Source organism: Cottoperca gobio, chromosome 7 (assembly GCF_900634415.1).
Source record: "Cottoperca gobio chromosome 7, fCotGob3.1, whole genome shotgun sequence".
Classification (NCBI taxonomy): domain Eukaryota; kingdom Metazoa; phylum Chordata; class Actinopteri; order Perciformes; family Bovichtidae; genus Cottoperca; species Cottoperca gobio.
This window is the reverse complement of record NC_041361.1, coordinates 6,620,599-6,637,588: the sequence shown is the minus strand read 5'-3', so window position 1 is coordinate 6,637,588 and position 16,990 is coordinate 6,620,599.

Here is a 16,990-nt window from a genome sequence, read left to right as displayed (position 1 = left end):
GCTTTCATCTATGAGCTCCAGTATTATAACAAAATCCTCACATTCTGACCCTGCATTACTCACACATAGTGGCATTACATGCTTCTATATAGACGGCGTCCAAAACTTTGACATTGACATGACCTTTGTTTATCTCCTGCACCAGCTGCTCCTGATGATACGAGCAGTATTTTGATGGCTACAGCTTCATTGTGACACGACCGTGAACATGGGAGTGAATGACTGCTGCTTCACACATTTTAAAGACTTTGCTGTTGGGTTAGACCAGGGGTGTCAAACATGCGGCCCGGGGGCCAAAACCGGCCCGCCAAAGAGTCCAATTAGTTGTTTTGATCATAAAGTAAACCACTGTTCCAGATACCTGTGATGAAATGCTTTGTGCCTTTGTAGCGACCCTGTGATCTATAAGTTGTAACGCACATGTGTAAATGATAAACGGAGCCATAATATTGTTGAAATTGCACTTTTCTTTTCTTAAGACATTTCAGGTTGTTCATAATGTTTAGTAAAAAAGATAGTTCATTAAATTAGAACATTTTCAGAATGTCCTTGCACTTTCTTGCACTAAAACGAAGGGAAACATTTGGAGTTGTCGTTATGTACAGGTTATTATGCTGTGATGTTACTGGTCCGGCCCACTTGAGATCAAATTTAGCTGTATGTGGCCCCTGAACTAAAATGAGCTTGACACCCCCTGGGACGGTTAGACGGCCTGATGTTGGGCTCAGGAAGTATCACCCTATCAGTATGGTTGAAGATTACACGCTTGGCTCACGGACATTTTGACACCTCTGATGAATTGTATTGTATTAAAATGTGTTCCTTCTATTTTGCCTGCGTCCATTTACTTCTACTTCCTTTGAGTATTTTTATCATATGCAAATGTTTATGTTTTTCTCCCCACTTTATTATTAGACAGCTATAGTTACTGGTTACTTTTCAGAGTTTCACTACCCAACAGCAAATAAAGCCGTTAAAATGAGCTCCACTGTGACAGCACTTATACCCAACAATATATAAACGTATCATAAATATAAAGTTCTGAATGGTGCCATTACGAGTAATTTTACTTTTCACACTTTGATACTTCTGATATTATATTTGACATTTTGTACTTGTAATGGGGTATATTTATATTGCTATTTCTTTACTTCAGTAAAAGATGACAATACATCTTCCACCACTTTGCAGTCCAACGCAACAACAACATTAACAACAGCCACAGAAATGACCAGAAAGTTGACAAAGTCTCAATTAATACAGAATATAAGCCTCACAAAAATAGGAAATAATGCAGGAAATTTGTGTTAAATTGCATAAACTGGTAACTCTGTAGCACCCACACACACTACTACTGCTATTCATCAGTTGTTAAAGCCTTGACTCCATGTTGGGAAGAATTCTTAATGGATATTTCACGATGTATAAAACATATAAAGGTATATATACTTTATATATTATATTATATTTATATATTTTATGCAGAAAACAATACAAATGTAAAGGTTTTTAGGTTTTTAAACCTGCACCGGGATTGAACCCTCTACACTCCTGTGGTGCTTAATGATTAACGTCCGCTCTGTTAAAACAGTTGTGAATATAATAAGATGGTTTTTGATTCATCTTTTTCTGTGTGTTTGTTTCATAATGTGATCACATTCCAGTGTAACACGAATGCAACCTCATTATTCCCCCCTATGGTGTAATGGTGTAACTCGAATCAGGAGCATATGCAGTGTCTGTTTCATTTCAAGTATACGTGTCATTTATGTGTTAGTTCAGTACCAGCTGAAGTCATTACCATTATTGTTTAGTGCTTATTATTATTATTATCATCATAAATGTTAGCATGCGAACAGGCCAAGCAGGATAGTAAACATGATAACACCTACTAACTAAGTTAAGAGGATCGTAAACACTAGTTATGTACTCAAAAAGATGCAAAAGATGGAGGTACCCCAGCAGACCCCAGGGTAGACAGAAATGAGGTCAATGGAGCACAGCACATTTTTAGAGTTAGCTTAGAGGCCTACACTCAAAACGTTCGGGGTGAAGCCTCGACAAACTCACGTCTCACAACACAATTATGATATTTTTATACACTAATGTTGCAAGGTAGTTGAATACAAAAAAAGATTCAGATAATGCACATGCTGTAATTATTCACAGTAAATCACAAACAAAAAACAATAACAATGTGTATTTCTCCTGTGTGAGAATAACACCAGGCACGCTTCAGTGTCAGTGTTGATTAGATATTGCGTTATAACAAATGTACTTTACTTTCTCTTACTGTCACTTGTGGCCTCAGTGACCATTGTTCAACAAAAGTTAAATAGTCTTGCGTTAATGGTTAATAGTCTCGTGATACTTCATGACTAATACTTTTGTTAATCCAGTTTTCTTGTTACTGTACAATCACCTTTAGTCAAATTCTTGTTTATATCTCATCTTTTTCTGATGGGTAATCACAACCATTTACTTTTTTGTGTTTCATCCAATACTGTTTTTCGAGTTTCACAATTTCTTCCAGTTAAAACTTCAAAGTCCAACTGCTGTTTTCGTGTTTGTGTTTAGCTTGCAGCTAATTTGCACATACATAGTAAGCACCTGTGCTTTATGACAAATGAGCTACAATGAGAACAGCCTCAAAGCTCTGATGTGTTACATAACTAAATCTACTGAGCAAGTATCACTAGATAGATGGAGGACTGTGACAGATCATTTAATGTTTTAAATGTTATATTACCAGATATATTAGGCCTAAACATACACATCACTGGTGTGTGTGTGTGTGTGTGTGTGCATTGACAACTTGTTCCTGTAGGCCTATATTTCCGCATGAGAAGAAGTGAATGTGTCAAAGCTGTTAGTGAAGTTAATGAACAACTTAAAGAGACCGGAGGAGGATCACTGCCAATGAAATTTCCTCTCAATATAATGTAAGTGTGCTTGTAATCCAGTTTTCACTAACAGGCTTTGGGGGGAATGCCAAGTCAGCCAGTCAATACAAGAAAACACAATAAAATCCTGAAGTAGGAGAAAAGTTTTTCTCTTGCAAATACATATTAAACTTTGCTGCACATGGGCGGACTTAAGATCCACAACAAACCAAAACTAGTCAACACCTCAAGGGCTTCATGTTTAAATGAGCTGTCTCTCTCTCTCACACACATAAAACTACTGACTGAGACAATATTAGAGCTATATGTGTGTGGGAAAAGTATAAAAACAAAACAAAACACTTACATGACTTAGGTTCAAATGCAAGTCGCTTATTGTATTTGGGAAAACATTAAACCAAAATGTACTTGTCTACAAGTGGTACAACATTAATTATGCCTTTCAACAGTGCTAGATTTCAGAAGTTCCCTTGCTGAATGTGTTTAAAAAAACACATACTGAAAATGATTTTCTTTATTATTTGAACAATCAATGAATAATTTAGTCAATAAAATGTAAAACATTGTAAAAACAAATGCTATTCACACTTTCTCGGTGAAAACTCCCCAAACAAATCCTTGTTCTCATCCCCCCAGTTGAAACCAGATAATATTTTTGCTTAATAAAAAAATGAAACAATGAATGGATTATTGAAATACAAGCTCTAGTGAAAGCAAACTGAATGTAAACTGATTTTGGTGGAAAGGTTCTTCTGCATCTTAAACATACTACAATATATTTGGAAAGGTGCCATCCGAGACATTTTTACATGCATGTTTGCGCACACTCAGACTGTACATATACACACACACATACACGAACACTCAAAGCCACACATGCACCATTATGAAATGCAGATATTGCCCCTGGCGAGATGTTTTTGATGGGGAGAGACATGAATGAGTTTGAGAGTGAAAGACTGGTTTCCTCAGACGTCCGCAGTAAACCTTTTTGTAGTAGAGTGCTAAAAGACACAGGATGAACATCTGAAGCACATCTATTAAGATGTCAAATTCATTCATCCACTTGACCGTTAACAGCTGATTTTGAAAAACCAGTAGAAAATAAAAGAAGTTCGACATAAGCAACCCCAGCAGGTGACAAGTGAAGGGGCAACGGATGCTTGACTGGAGCACATTGACTTGTTTCCATTCTTCCAACATGTGTATCATACATTTTTTTGTCTAATGAACTCACAACACGAGCTGACAGAGCTTGTAAGTTTCCTCTCTCCATCTGTCTCTCTTAGCTCTTCACACACAATAAGGAGATGCAGAAACTAACACTTCCTGAAATAACATAATCTCTTTCCCTAACTTTCCCTCACTCATACATGCGCTCGCACATTCACCACCCACACTGACACTCTCACACATACGCAAATTGACACACTTCCCCGCACTCCTCTCTCACATCAGTCTGTGGCCAGGTTTCATCACTCACCCTGACTGTTGGGTCCCCCCTCTCCCTCCTCGCAATCCGTCATGTTGTTCAGCATCCTCTCTCCTCTTTAGGCTGTGCACGCTGAGCAAGGCTTCTGATCTTGTGGTTGCTTAGGAAAAAGCGGGATGCTCTGTGGGCTGGAGCCAACCACAAGATGATGCTTTACTTCTGTGTCTCACTTACTCTTTTCTCTTGCCTCTGGTAGCTCAGTAAAAAAAAAAGAAGCAACATTTCATCCTCTCTTTTACTTGTCTTGTCTGTTGCGTGATGCCATGCGTCTCTTTTCAGGATGAGGATGGAGAGACTGAGAGAGGCTGCAGGGGAGAGCTGATGATGTTGTTCGGTGTCACTCACATGCACGCTCTCGGTCTCTGTGCGCCACTCACCCTCCAGTCAGTTTAAGCCCAATGACTACATTCATATATTCAGGAGGTATTATCCCTCCCTCCCTTCCTCACGCACGTTCATCATCATCCATCTCATCATGAGAGAGGGATGGATGGAGAGGGATTGAGAGACAGAGGGGATGCACTTCAGATGACAAAGTAGTGCCTCCTGAGATTAAGCATCTCCTTTGATGTTCTTTTCAGATGAAAGATGAGATTCCATTTCATTACTGTGTATTCATCCCTCTTTTGTTATTTCCCCCCCACCCTGCTTCTCTCTTTTATATTTTCCTGCGTGGTCATGGCCCATTATCTGTTGAAGGGCTGCAGGCTGCACTTGTATGACTCTTTGAACTTAAAATGTAAGCCTCTCACTGTTACCAAGCAGACTGGTTGACCTGGTTGGCACAGATTCTTCTTTTGGATAAGTACGTTCAGGAGACTATTTTTCAGTTTTTTAGTTATATCTTTATCAAATGACTAATCTATAAGGGAAAAACAATCTCTTTGACACTCTGAGTGGAAAAAGAGACAAAGTTTTGAGTGGACCTAAAATTCAGACACAGCAATGAAACTGATTCATGATTTGATGTTCTCTTCGTCTGAACTATTGCAATGCTGTTTTGACTGGATTAAAAAAACAAATGAATGAATAAATAAGTGAACAGACCTCTTCTCAAACACAATTTAGATAACTACCTTTAGTTCCTGTCTCGTTTACAAATGATTTTAAAATTCTGCGTTAGGACAAAGTATGGACAGACAGCCATCTCTCATTAGGCACCAAAACTGTGAAACAACCTGCCTGCCATGCAACCTCAGTCAAATCTTATTATATTGTAATGTTTTGCTTTCTTCCCTTTACCTTATTTGTTTAAATGTTTTGAAAACAATAAGTTGCATTGTATTGTGTGAAAGGTGCGATACAAGTAAAGTGTATTATTATAATTATCGTTATTATGATACTTAAAATGTAATATTATTATTATCTCGAAATTGCATGGATTGTAGTTTAATACCTTTCATTAAGAAGTTGTATCAAATTACCCACACTTTAGCTTCTTCTGGAACACTTTTGTCAATTTATCACGAGAATCTTACGAAGACAATGAGTACGATTTGAATCAATAAATTCCAATCACTGCATGGGGGTCACCTAAATGACCCTGAGCTCCAGCGAAATGTCAGTTAGTAAGGTGAGGAGAGGTGGCTTAATGAAAATAAATAATAGATTGTGACAAATGGGGACAATTGGACACATAGGATGAAGATTAGAGGAGTAAAGTGAGGAGAGGCTAGAAGATGAAGTAGTGAAGGACAAGATGGACGTTCAGGTGGCTGTTAAAGACTAAAAACCTACAGGCCGGGGGATTATACATTTGTGTATGATGCTTGCATCAAACTGAAGTTTAGAGAGCATCCCTAATCCCCACCACCTGCCTAGTGATAAAGATAGCATGGCCAAAACACAACTGGCATTTAATGGATGACAGAAAAGCTTGTTTTAAAACCATTAGTATTTGTATGCTTGACATTATGTCACAGTGAACTGTGCCCATCAGATGAGCTCTGAGTTTTGACAGATGTTCAGAGAGACTTTATCCTCATTGACTGAAACCAGCTACAAACTGCATAATTTACATTGTGGTACTCAGGCTTTCTCTAATATATTAAACATCTTGAGTTCTTCTAATTGCACTACAATTACTACAAGACACAACAATGACATCAGAAAATCTGAGTAACAGAGAGATGAAGGAGGAGAAAGGAATACTGTAGGGAAGGAGATGTGTGCTGAAATTGTAAGCAAATGTAAATGTAAGATAGAAAAGGGTTACATAGTGGGAAAAGACAGAATGCATAAAGATAATGGGACATTTTAGTCTAGAATCAAGTGTGTTACCAAGTAAGATGAGCACATTTAACAAAAGAAACACAAAGAAGATAGACAGCTTATTAGACATACAATTAAGGATTTGCATGAGGGAGATAAAGAAGAAGAACAGGGTCAGCCCTCAAATACCAGCAGTGAAGTTGATGTCAATGTGTTGAGTCCCTAGAACCCACAGGTGGTCATTTGAGTGGGTTCCAAGTAAATTGAATGGGTTCCCAAATAAAACATTGACACATTGTCACCTTCCAACATTTTCTAGGTTTTCATCCAAACGTAGTCCAAAATTTAACCAAATTTTCCCCAAAAATTGCTTCTCCACCCACTACTGCAAATATTAGGATAAACAGCTGTTGCCGTTAATCCTCCAGTTAGGTACCATGAATCCATTGCAGAAGAAGAGGGCGAGATTAAGCTAAAATAACTCCCATCAAACCGCCAACAGTTTACAATGGTAATAAAACTGATGGAAATATGGCATTCATGTTTGTTTTGTGTATTAATTTGAGGAATGTTACAGTCTCCTCATAGTTCCACACAGATCTGATGTTTTCTGTCGACATTGTTTTTTCTCTTTAATAGTTTAAAAGCTTCCGTGACATGGTTCATGCATGTCATGATTTATTGGCTAAGTCTGTTGCCATGGCACTACCTCAGCCAAGTGTAAAAACTTTTTGTGATAGTTCTGGGTTTTTTTTCTTCTTAATTTTCGGCTTTTCTACTGAAATGCACTCAGGGTGAACATGCTAGCAAACAGTTGCTGGCAATTCAGCTGCTAAATGTTCCACTATGTTCACCAGCCCGTTGATACCTGTATCTGTTTTTCGTTTGATGCTGGGAAGGTAGTATACACCTGCTGCTGCCAAAACCGATAGCATGAGAGCAATGAGAGTGAACCAATAATTTGCAGGGTGTAAAAGCCAAACAATGTGCAAAATAAGCTATAAACCTCCTTAGATCTTTGGGGAACTCCAGTGTCATGTGGGTTGAAACATAAACTCTATATAAGAAGTGGCCAAAGTCACTGTGACGAAACCAATTGACTTGTGGACTATTGTTTTGAAGGCTTGAGTTTGGCCTTTTTCAGATCTGGAGGTTTCCGCTTGATTTGTCACTATGTATATAGTAACTTCATTCATTGCTTATATACAAAACATTGATTATACTAGCTTTATAAATGCAATTTCAAGTAGATCCCTCAGTCTTTGTCTCTATTATATCATACACAGTACTATGTCGGTATATACTGTAGGCTGTATGTACATAGGGTATGCGTGTGGCCTAACCCTGCCCTGTCAGTGAGAGTGGACTGTTGGCTGGTCTTTGATTGGCAGAGAGCCTGAGTGCCATCTTCATCTGGGCCAAGCGGCTTTAGCTCTTAACCCATGGGCACCTCCCTCCCCTCCCCTCTCTCGCTCTCTCCCTCCCCGCCTGCCTGCTGCTGCACTTGTGGCTCTGGATACGACTATTCACACACTCCTTCGCACCTATGTTGGTACACAAAAGCATGCAATCACAGAAAACACACAAGCAAGTTACCTACAAATAAAGTTTTGCAAACACAAACACATGCACACAAACACACAAACAGTGAACTTTTCGATGCTCTAATCCTGCAGATTAAGGCCATGGAGCGCTGATTCTTCCTGATCAAGGGCCAGGCCTGTTCTGTGGCTTAGAATTGTTTATTCAGCTCCTGTAAAAGGCATTTAGTCCTCTAACCTTTGACACACCTATTCAACCGAAAACAACTTTATATTGACACAAGGAACTAAAAACAGATCAAGTTTTTGTACCAAGTATTGTTCATCACAGACGGCGATAATAGAGGTTATGTCAGACCCTCTTTGCTCTCTCTGTAATTGAGAAATATAAGTTTTGATTAAACAACATCTTGCTAATTTAGTTTGTTGTCAAGACGTCAACCTCTCTACACAGTTTGCTGCCAGCCTGAAAACATTAAACCCTGTCCCTTAACTTCGCAATTTACTGGCAAAACATCAGTATGTCAATATTTATAACTGGCTGTGTTGTTGTTATAAATTCTGAGTTAATAGAAGACCAAAGCTTTTTATATATATATCTGGGAACCATCACCTTATCGTGGTGGAGAGGTTTGTGTGTCCCTATGAACCTGAGATCTGTGTTGTCTGGAGCCTAGTGCTCCTGGAAGGGTCTCCCAAGGCAAATTGGTCTCAGACGAGGGGCCAGTCTAAGAATGGTTCAAAAGCGACCTCATGAAACAGAGGGAAAGGAAAGGAGAGACCCTGCCCGGAGGAAGCCCGGGGCTCCCGTCTGGAGCAAGGCCCAGAGGGAGGGCCCGACAGCGAGCGCTGTAGAACAAAGGAAGACTGACCTGGAAGCTCTTCATGGCTTCCTGTCCTTTAAATACTGAGGCTGACAGAGTTGCTCCGGTAAGCAACACAGCAGACTTTACAAACCTGTATATGTGTGAGTTTTGATCATCGATTGTATGAATAAACTCGGCTCCTTCTTGCAAGAATATTGATTGAATCTTTTATTTGATTTGAATCCTGACTTTGTGGTGTTATTAGGAATATTTTTCTAAGAACTCTATTCTTCTCTGGAGTTGGCCAAGGTGTGAGGTGTCGGGCAGGTGTGGGGATACTCACAAGTCCCCGGCTGAGCGCCGCTACATTGGAGTTCACCCTGGTGGACGAGAGGGTCGCCTCCCTACGCCTTCAGGTTATGGGGGGGAAAACTCTGACTGTTGTTTGGTCAAGGAAGCCGTCTGACTGAAGAAGGAGTCCTTCCGGGTTATGTTATCCGGGAGGACTCCGGAAACAGTTGCAGGGTACTGAAGGACTAGATGGGTGGCAGCCTCTGCAGAAGCAAAGCAGCGGTGTGGGAGAAGTTCGGAGAAGCTATGGAGAAGGACTTTCGGTCAGCACCAAGGTGCTTCTGGAAAACCATCCGGCACCTCAGGAGGGGGAAGCGGGGAACCATCCAAGCTGTGTAAAGCAAGGGTGGGACCCTGAGAAGGTTATCGGGCAGTGGAAGGAGCACTTTGAAGAACTCCTGAATCCGACTAACACGCCCTCTATGGTAGAGGTGGAGCTGGAAGCTGATGGGGGATCATGGTCAATTTCCCTGACGGAAGTCACTGAGGTAGTCAAACAACTCCACAGTAGCAAAGCCGCAGGGGTTGATGGGATCCGTCCAGAAATGCTGAAGGCTTTGGGTATTGAGGGGCTGTCCTGGTTGACACGCCTCGTCAACATTGCATGGAAGTCTGGGACAGTGCCTAGGGGGTGGCAGACCGGGGTGGTGGTTCCCCAATTCAAAAAGGGGGACCAAAGAGTGTGTGCCAACTACAGGGGTATCACACTTCTCAGCCTCCCTGGTAAAGTCTACTCCAAGGTACTGGAAAGGAGGATTCGGCCGATAGTCGAACCTCTAATTGAAGACGAACAATGCGGATTCCGTCCTGGTCGTGGAACAATGGACCAGCTCTTCACTCTTGCAAGGATCCTGGAGGGGGCCTGGAAGTACGCCCATCCAGTCTACATGGGTTTTGTTGATCTGGACAGGGCGTATGACCGGGTCCCCCGGGTGATACTGTGGGAGGTGCTGCAGGAGTATGGGGTGAGGGGGTCACTTCTGAGAGCCATTCAATCCCTGTATGCCCAAAGCGAGAGTTGTGTCCGGATACTCGGCAGTAAGTCGAACTCGTTCCCAGTGAATGTTGGCCTCCGCCAGGGCTGCGCTTTATCACCAATCCTGTTTGTGATTTTCATGGACAGGATATCGAGGCGTAGTCGTGGAGGAGAGGGGTTGCAGTTCGGTGACCTGAGGATCTCATCGTTGCTCTTTGCAGATGATGTGGTCCTTATGGCATCATCGGTCTGTGACCTTCAACAGTCACTGGATCGGTTCGCAGCCGAGTGTGAAGCGGTTGGGATGAGGATCAGCACCTCAAAATCTGAGGCCATGGCTCTCAGCAGGAAACCGGTGGATTAGCTACTCCGGGTAGGGAGTGAGCCCTTACCCCAAGTGAAGGAGTTCAAGTACCTCGGGGTCTTGTTTGCGAGTGAGGAGACGATGGAGCGAGAGATTGGCCGGAGAATCGGAGCAGCGGGGGTGGTACTGCAGTCGCTTTACCACACCATTGTGACAAAAAGAGAGCTGAGCCAGAAGGCAAAGCTCTCAATCTACCGGTCGATCTTCATTCCTACCCTCACCTATGAAGAAACGAGATCACGGGTACAAGCGGCCAAAATGGGTTTACTCAGACGGGTGGCTGGCGTCTCCCTTAAAAATAGGGTGAGAAGTTCAGCCATCCGTGAGAGACTCAGAGTAAAGCCGCTGCTCCTTTGCGTTGAAAGGAGCCAGTTGAGGTGGTTCAGGCATCTAGTAAGGATGCCACCTGGGCGCCTCCCTAGGGAGGTGTTCCAGGCACGTCCAGCTGGGAGGAGACCCCGGGAAAGACCCAGGACTGGTGGAGAGATTATATCTCCTCACTGGCCTTGGAACGCCTCGGGATCCCTCAGTCGGAGCTGACAGATGTGGCCCGGAGAAGGGAAGCTTGGGGTTTCTTACTGGAGCTGCTGCCCCCGCGACCCGACCCCGGATAAGCGGTAGACGATGGATGGATGGATAACAAATAGAAAACATACAAAGCTTGCAACAAATGGAGTGACAGGTCTTTTTGCTCACCATCTATATTACCCTCTAAATGTTATCATACAGACACCTGAATCCTGCCAACTGGATCCATGTTGAAACATTGTCCTGGGAGGTTTCAGATTTACGACGGGACTCTGGGAGCAGTGGGGAGGAGGGATGAGAGATGTTCTGAATTTGACACCAAGAAATTATCTCTGGGTCTGCCCTCTAAATAGCTTTCTGTCATCCCAAATATTTTCGTAGAAATATATACATTATGACCCTCCTGCCCCCGCCACCCGTTGACGATCCATCCTACCATCGTCCCTCCCTAAAAACACTTGAACTATGACCCCAGTCAGAGGAGAATTTCAAAGAGACGTGGGTCAATAATGTGAACTGGTTCCTTGTTCCTGTAGGATATATATTATCATTTTGATACTTTATTGATCACGAGGGAAAATTAGCCATCCAGTAGCTTAAAAGACACATGACTTCACACATCTGCCTGCATTGAGTGGACAGAAAGAGGGTGATATTACAGTAGCCTACAATGTGAGCTTAACATCTTTATCAGGGATAAGTTATAATGAAATTATATGCTTTTGGAGAATCTACAACCATATAGTGTACATCTATAAAGAATGTGTTGTTTCTATTTAAAGGTGTTGAAATGCAAAGAAGATGTGTCATCTCCAGGAGAGGTAAAGAGTTCATCAGCTCCCCTGAGCTTCTTTTCCCTCTTGGTTCCCCTCCTTTCAAGTGGAATAATAAGGCAGAGTTCACATATGGAGTCAATATTAAGTGTGCTTATGGGTGTTTGGTTGAATGTTAGAAGGAAAGATTAATGGAGAGGTTAATGTCTCTTGACCTTTGGTCTCCTCTAACTCCTTAGAAAGATATCCATTTAGCTGCATAATGCTTCACTGTGTTCACGAGCTAGTCTCTAATGGTGTCTTTCTGCTGAGCAGGGTGTGTACAGTGGGTTTGTTGTTTGCTGAAAACGATGCTATGAGAGCAGTTTCAGAACCAAAACAGTTAAGTCACTAGAAAGACTGCCTATAAATTATTAACAATGACGTGTTGACGCTTTTATAATGTACTAATTGTACTTCTACCTAATTAAGTACAACCCCTAAACATGCTCCCTCTCTCTGGGAATGCAACACATCACACATCCCCTGTCCTTTTAGAGTTTTTAATGATGAAGACAACGTTTTTTCAACGCAGAATGGCTATAAATTAATCAAGAATCCCAGTTGATGAGTGCTTTAGGCAAATCTCTTGCAGCGGTTCAAAAGTGCAACACAGATGTAGTCACAGTGACACATCCTGCCACTGAATCTTCCAGCTGCAGTATAGTATGAGCCCTTTTACGGGCTAGCTGTTTCCCCGTTTCCAGTGTTTATGCTAAGCTAACTGCTAGCTGCTGGCTGTATCTTCATTGCCTATAAATTATTAACAATGACGTGTTGACGCTTTTATAATGTACTAATTGTACTTCTACCTAATTAAGTACAACCCCTAAACATACTCCCTCTCTCTGGGAATGCCACACATCACACATCCCCCGTCCTTGAGAGTTTTTAATGATGAAGACAACGTTTTTTCAACGCAAAATTGCTATAAATTAATCAAGAATCCCAGTTGATGAGTGCTTTAGGCAAATCTCTTGCAGCGGTTCAAAAGTGCAACACAGATGTAGTCACAGTGACACATCCTGCCACTGAATCTTCCAGCTGCAGTATAGTATGAGTCCTTTTACGGGCTAGCTGTTTCCCCGTTTCCAGTGTTTATGCTAAGCTAACTGCTAGCTGCTGGCGGTATCTTCATATTTACCGTACAGACAGCGTAGTATCTTTTCATCGCACTTTAAACAAGGAAGCAAATAGTTTATTTCCCAACATGTTTAACCATTCCTTTACGCATGCTGTCTTTGCAAAAATCTTAATGGCATTTACATTACAATAATTTATGTGGCATTCCTATTGTTAAATTTGACATTCACAAATGTTTTAATACCTATTCAACTGAATAGATGTGATATCACGTGGCCCAGCAATTTTCTTATTTAAAATCTCTTTAATTGTCTGGGTGCCTATGGTTTTATAGTTTTATAGCTTCTCCTTCTTTCCTTCTTTTATTTAGATGTTCTGAGCTCTGGCAGTTTATGGCTGTTTTATATTCGAATGATGCATTGATGATGATGATAATGATACATTATACACATAGTGTATAGTACAGATATGAATACATATACATCACATATACCAAAGCTTATTCTATTATTCTAGTAACACAGATATTATAGATGATCCAGAAAATCTATTGAGCTCAATTAGGAAATGGATGGCAAGGAACAGCTGATAGCAGACAGACAGAGCGCAACATCTGGAACATTTCAATATATCCCCCACACGTTGTAAATTATCGAATGTGTTTGGTAACAGTTTATAGCATATTGATATACAGTACAAATAGATTAAACTGCTGTTAAGGGATCTGTGTATAGGCTCGCTCTTGTTCTAAAGGAGGGGTGTCCACACTTTTTGGGCTTATGAGCTACTTTTGAAATAACCAGGTCCAAGTGATCTACAGCGGCGGCGGTTTGTGCGAGGGGGAGAGGTTGCTGGTGCGTAGTTCACTCCACTCCTCTCCTTCGCTCTGTCTCTGACTTTAGGTGTGTGTGCGGGAGCGGAACAGTGGTGAATGCGCAAGGCAAGAAAAAAACAAAACACTTGAATTTCTAGGGGCGCGGGGTTCCGTTGGGGGAATATATATATATATATGTATTTTCTTTATAACGGTCCGCGATCTACCTGCACTACACGATCGGCCTTTTGGGCACCCCGGTTCTAAAGTATGTAATGTTTTTATGACACGGTTTTGGTGCTTAAATCTAGAGACACTAAAGAAACTAAACTGGACTTTCAAATTCTATAGTGAAACTTTATTGTGTGTAATAGAAACATATCTGGGGGAAAAAAGAAAGGAAATGGTTTATCCATGTTTTAATGGCAGGAGAAATGTATGGCTTTGTGCTTCCTGGCATTGTCTATTTCATCTCTGTATTATTGTTTTCTCTAATCAAAAATACTGTATTTTACAGTGAAAGGATTCAATATAAACAAACACTGCAAATAAGCGTTTAATGAAAGCAGGTCATGATATATGTAAGATTTAAAATGCTTGAATAAAAACAAATGAGAGGAAGTAAAATACAATCCATATGAATGCATCTGTAAATGAATGCATTTACTATGCAATGTTTCACCAAGGGATTGTGTGCGACTTTGTGGACCTTGGACCCTCTAGGGCAGGGGTCTTCAACATTTTTCAGACCAAGGATCCCCAAATTAGGTGTAGCATGCAGCAGGGACCCCCTGCTTCAAACGAACCTCTCCTACACTATAGGCTGAACATGCCGGATCCACGGCGCACAGCATCTGTGTCCTCAAATAATCTATATTTATCCATGATTCAGCCACATCAATCCCACGAGAACAAAAATCAGCCACCCCAAAATATTCTGAATTGATCTGCTGTTTCGTCATAAATGTTTTCCTTTTTGGGTCTCTAATCAAAGTGGTTTAGCAGTTTTGGTCAGGAAAAATGTCAAATGGTGTAATCCTTTTTTAGCACTGCAATCCTCTCAGCATGATGACGTATGGTAGCCTGTCTGATGGATCAGTGACTGGCAGTATTGAGTTATGTATCCTAAAACTCTGCCTGTATTGTAGGTTAGTTGAATAACATGCAGGTATTGTTAGTTCTTTCTGAAGCGATGGCAAGCATTGCAAACCTTTTCAGTAGGAATACTCCTACTTGTTGATTACTTATTCTAAGGGACTGTTATTCATCATTGTGATGAACTGATAATATGTCCGTTTAGCTTTATATTAAAAGGAATAGTTTGAGATTTTGGGAAATACACTTATTGGCTTTCTTGCTGAGCGCTAGATGAGAAGACCAATACCATTATTGTCTGTGCAATAAATATGAAGCTGAAGTAAGCAGCTGGTTAGCTTAGCTTAGCATAAAGACTGGAAACAGGGGTAAACTGCTTGCCTTGAAGCACCTGTAAACATGTTATTTATAAACTTTTTGTGTTTGGATTAAGCCAACTTGTCGAGTACGTTTTGGATGTTCCCTTTTACGGGCTAGCTGTTTCCCCGTTTCTAGTGTTTATGCTAAGCTAACTGTTAGCTGCTAGTGGTATCTTCATATTTACCGTAGAGACAGTGTGGTATCTTTTCATCGCACTTTAAACAAGGAAGCAAATAGTTTATTTCCCAACATGTTTAACCATTCCTTTACGCATGCTGTCTTTACATAAATCGTAATGGCATTTACATTACAATAATTTATGTAGCATTCCTATTGTTAAATTTAACATTCATTATTTTCTTTTTTTTCAATTACAAGAAAGGATCACGTGTACACCATACTACAAACCAATACAATTACCCTGTAACACCATCAATGTAAGGTTGTGATGAAAAGACTTCTCTGACACAGTTCCAACATATTATTTTTTCATTATAGGCAGGATACTATTATTGTTCAGACCTTGTGAAAGCTAACCCTGTGCGCACTATTGCTTCAGCTGCTTTTGGGATTTGAACTGTAAAGTGTTCCTGCTGTGCTGGCTGATGACCAACAGATGGCGACACAGACTGCGTCAGCTAATTCTCAGGCTAATCATTGTTGATCATTTGCACCTTTTTCATTAGCGTGAATTATCATTTACTCAGTGCTGTGCTTCGTCCTAGTGCACGTGTATGTACTTACATTTTATGCTTCAGTTTCTTGACTTTTTGTTAAACTTTTTTTTCAAGTTCTGTATTTCTGTCTTGTTTGACATCTGCTTCCTGTGAGTTTGTGCCTTTAGGTATTTAATGTTCTGCCCTCATGACACACTGGAATGTTAATTGGTACACTCATCTGGGAGGATCGTTGTCACCCTTAATTGGCACAGAAACTAAAGAGAGATCTTTCATCTCTGCATTGTTTAAAGACAAGCCACACAAACCTGGCAGCTACATAATTTAATCACCAAATGAAAATAATAATAAAAAATATATAATTTAACGCAGAAACTTACTAGTTGTATGCCTTTTTTTGTTCATCACATTACAAGCTCAAAACACTGTCAGTAGATTATCAGATGCTATAAAAAAGATGTTGCTGGAGATGACGGACAAAAAACAGATGAATATTTTCTATAACTACATCCAAATAATTTTGATCTTCTCATCCTCTCAGCTGTAAAATGGACCGACAGTGATGCAGGATAACCTCAGTGATTGTGACGTAAGCACAAAAGAAGCATCGCCACACAGCCGTTACGTAATCAGCAAGTCTGTTATCTAAATTGAAACCAATGCAGTGGAATCATACGTAAAAAACTCAACATAATCCAACATTGGACATGCAACAGTTAGAGTGACAACTCAAAATATGAGTTTTGAATGCATAGAAAATGGGCATCAGTTGAACAAAATGATAAAAATGTATTTGTCACATAATCTTTATTGATGTTATAGGTAGCAAAATAAAGTATACAAGCCTCCATGGATTGTAAATAGACTGCAGGTCTACTGTAACAGGAAAGGTGAAATGGAGATAATCTGCCACAACAAAATTACACCACAATCGCCAACATCCTTTCCAAACAGGCAGGCGAGTGCCAAATACAGAT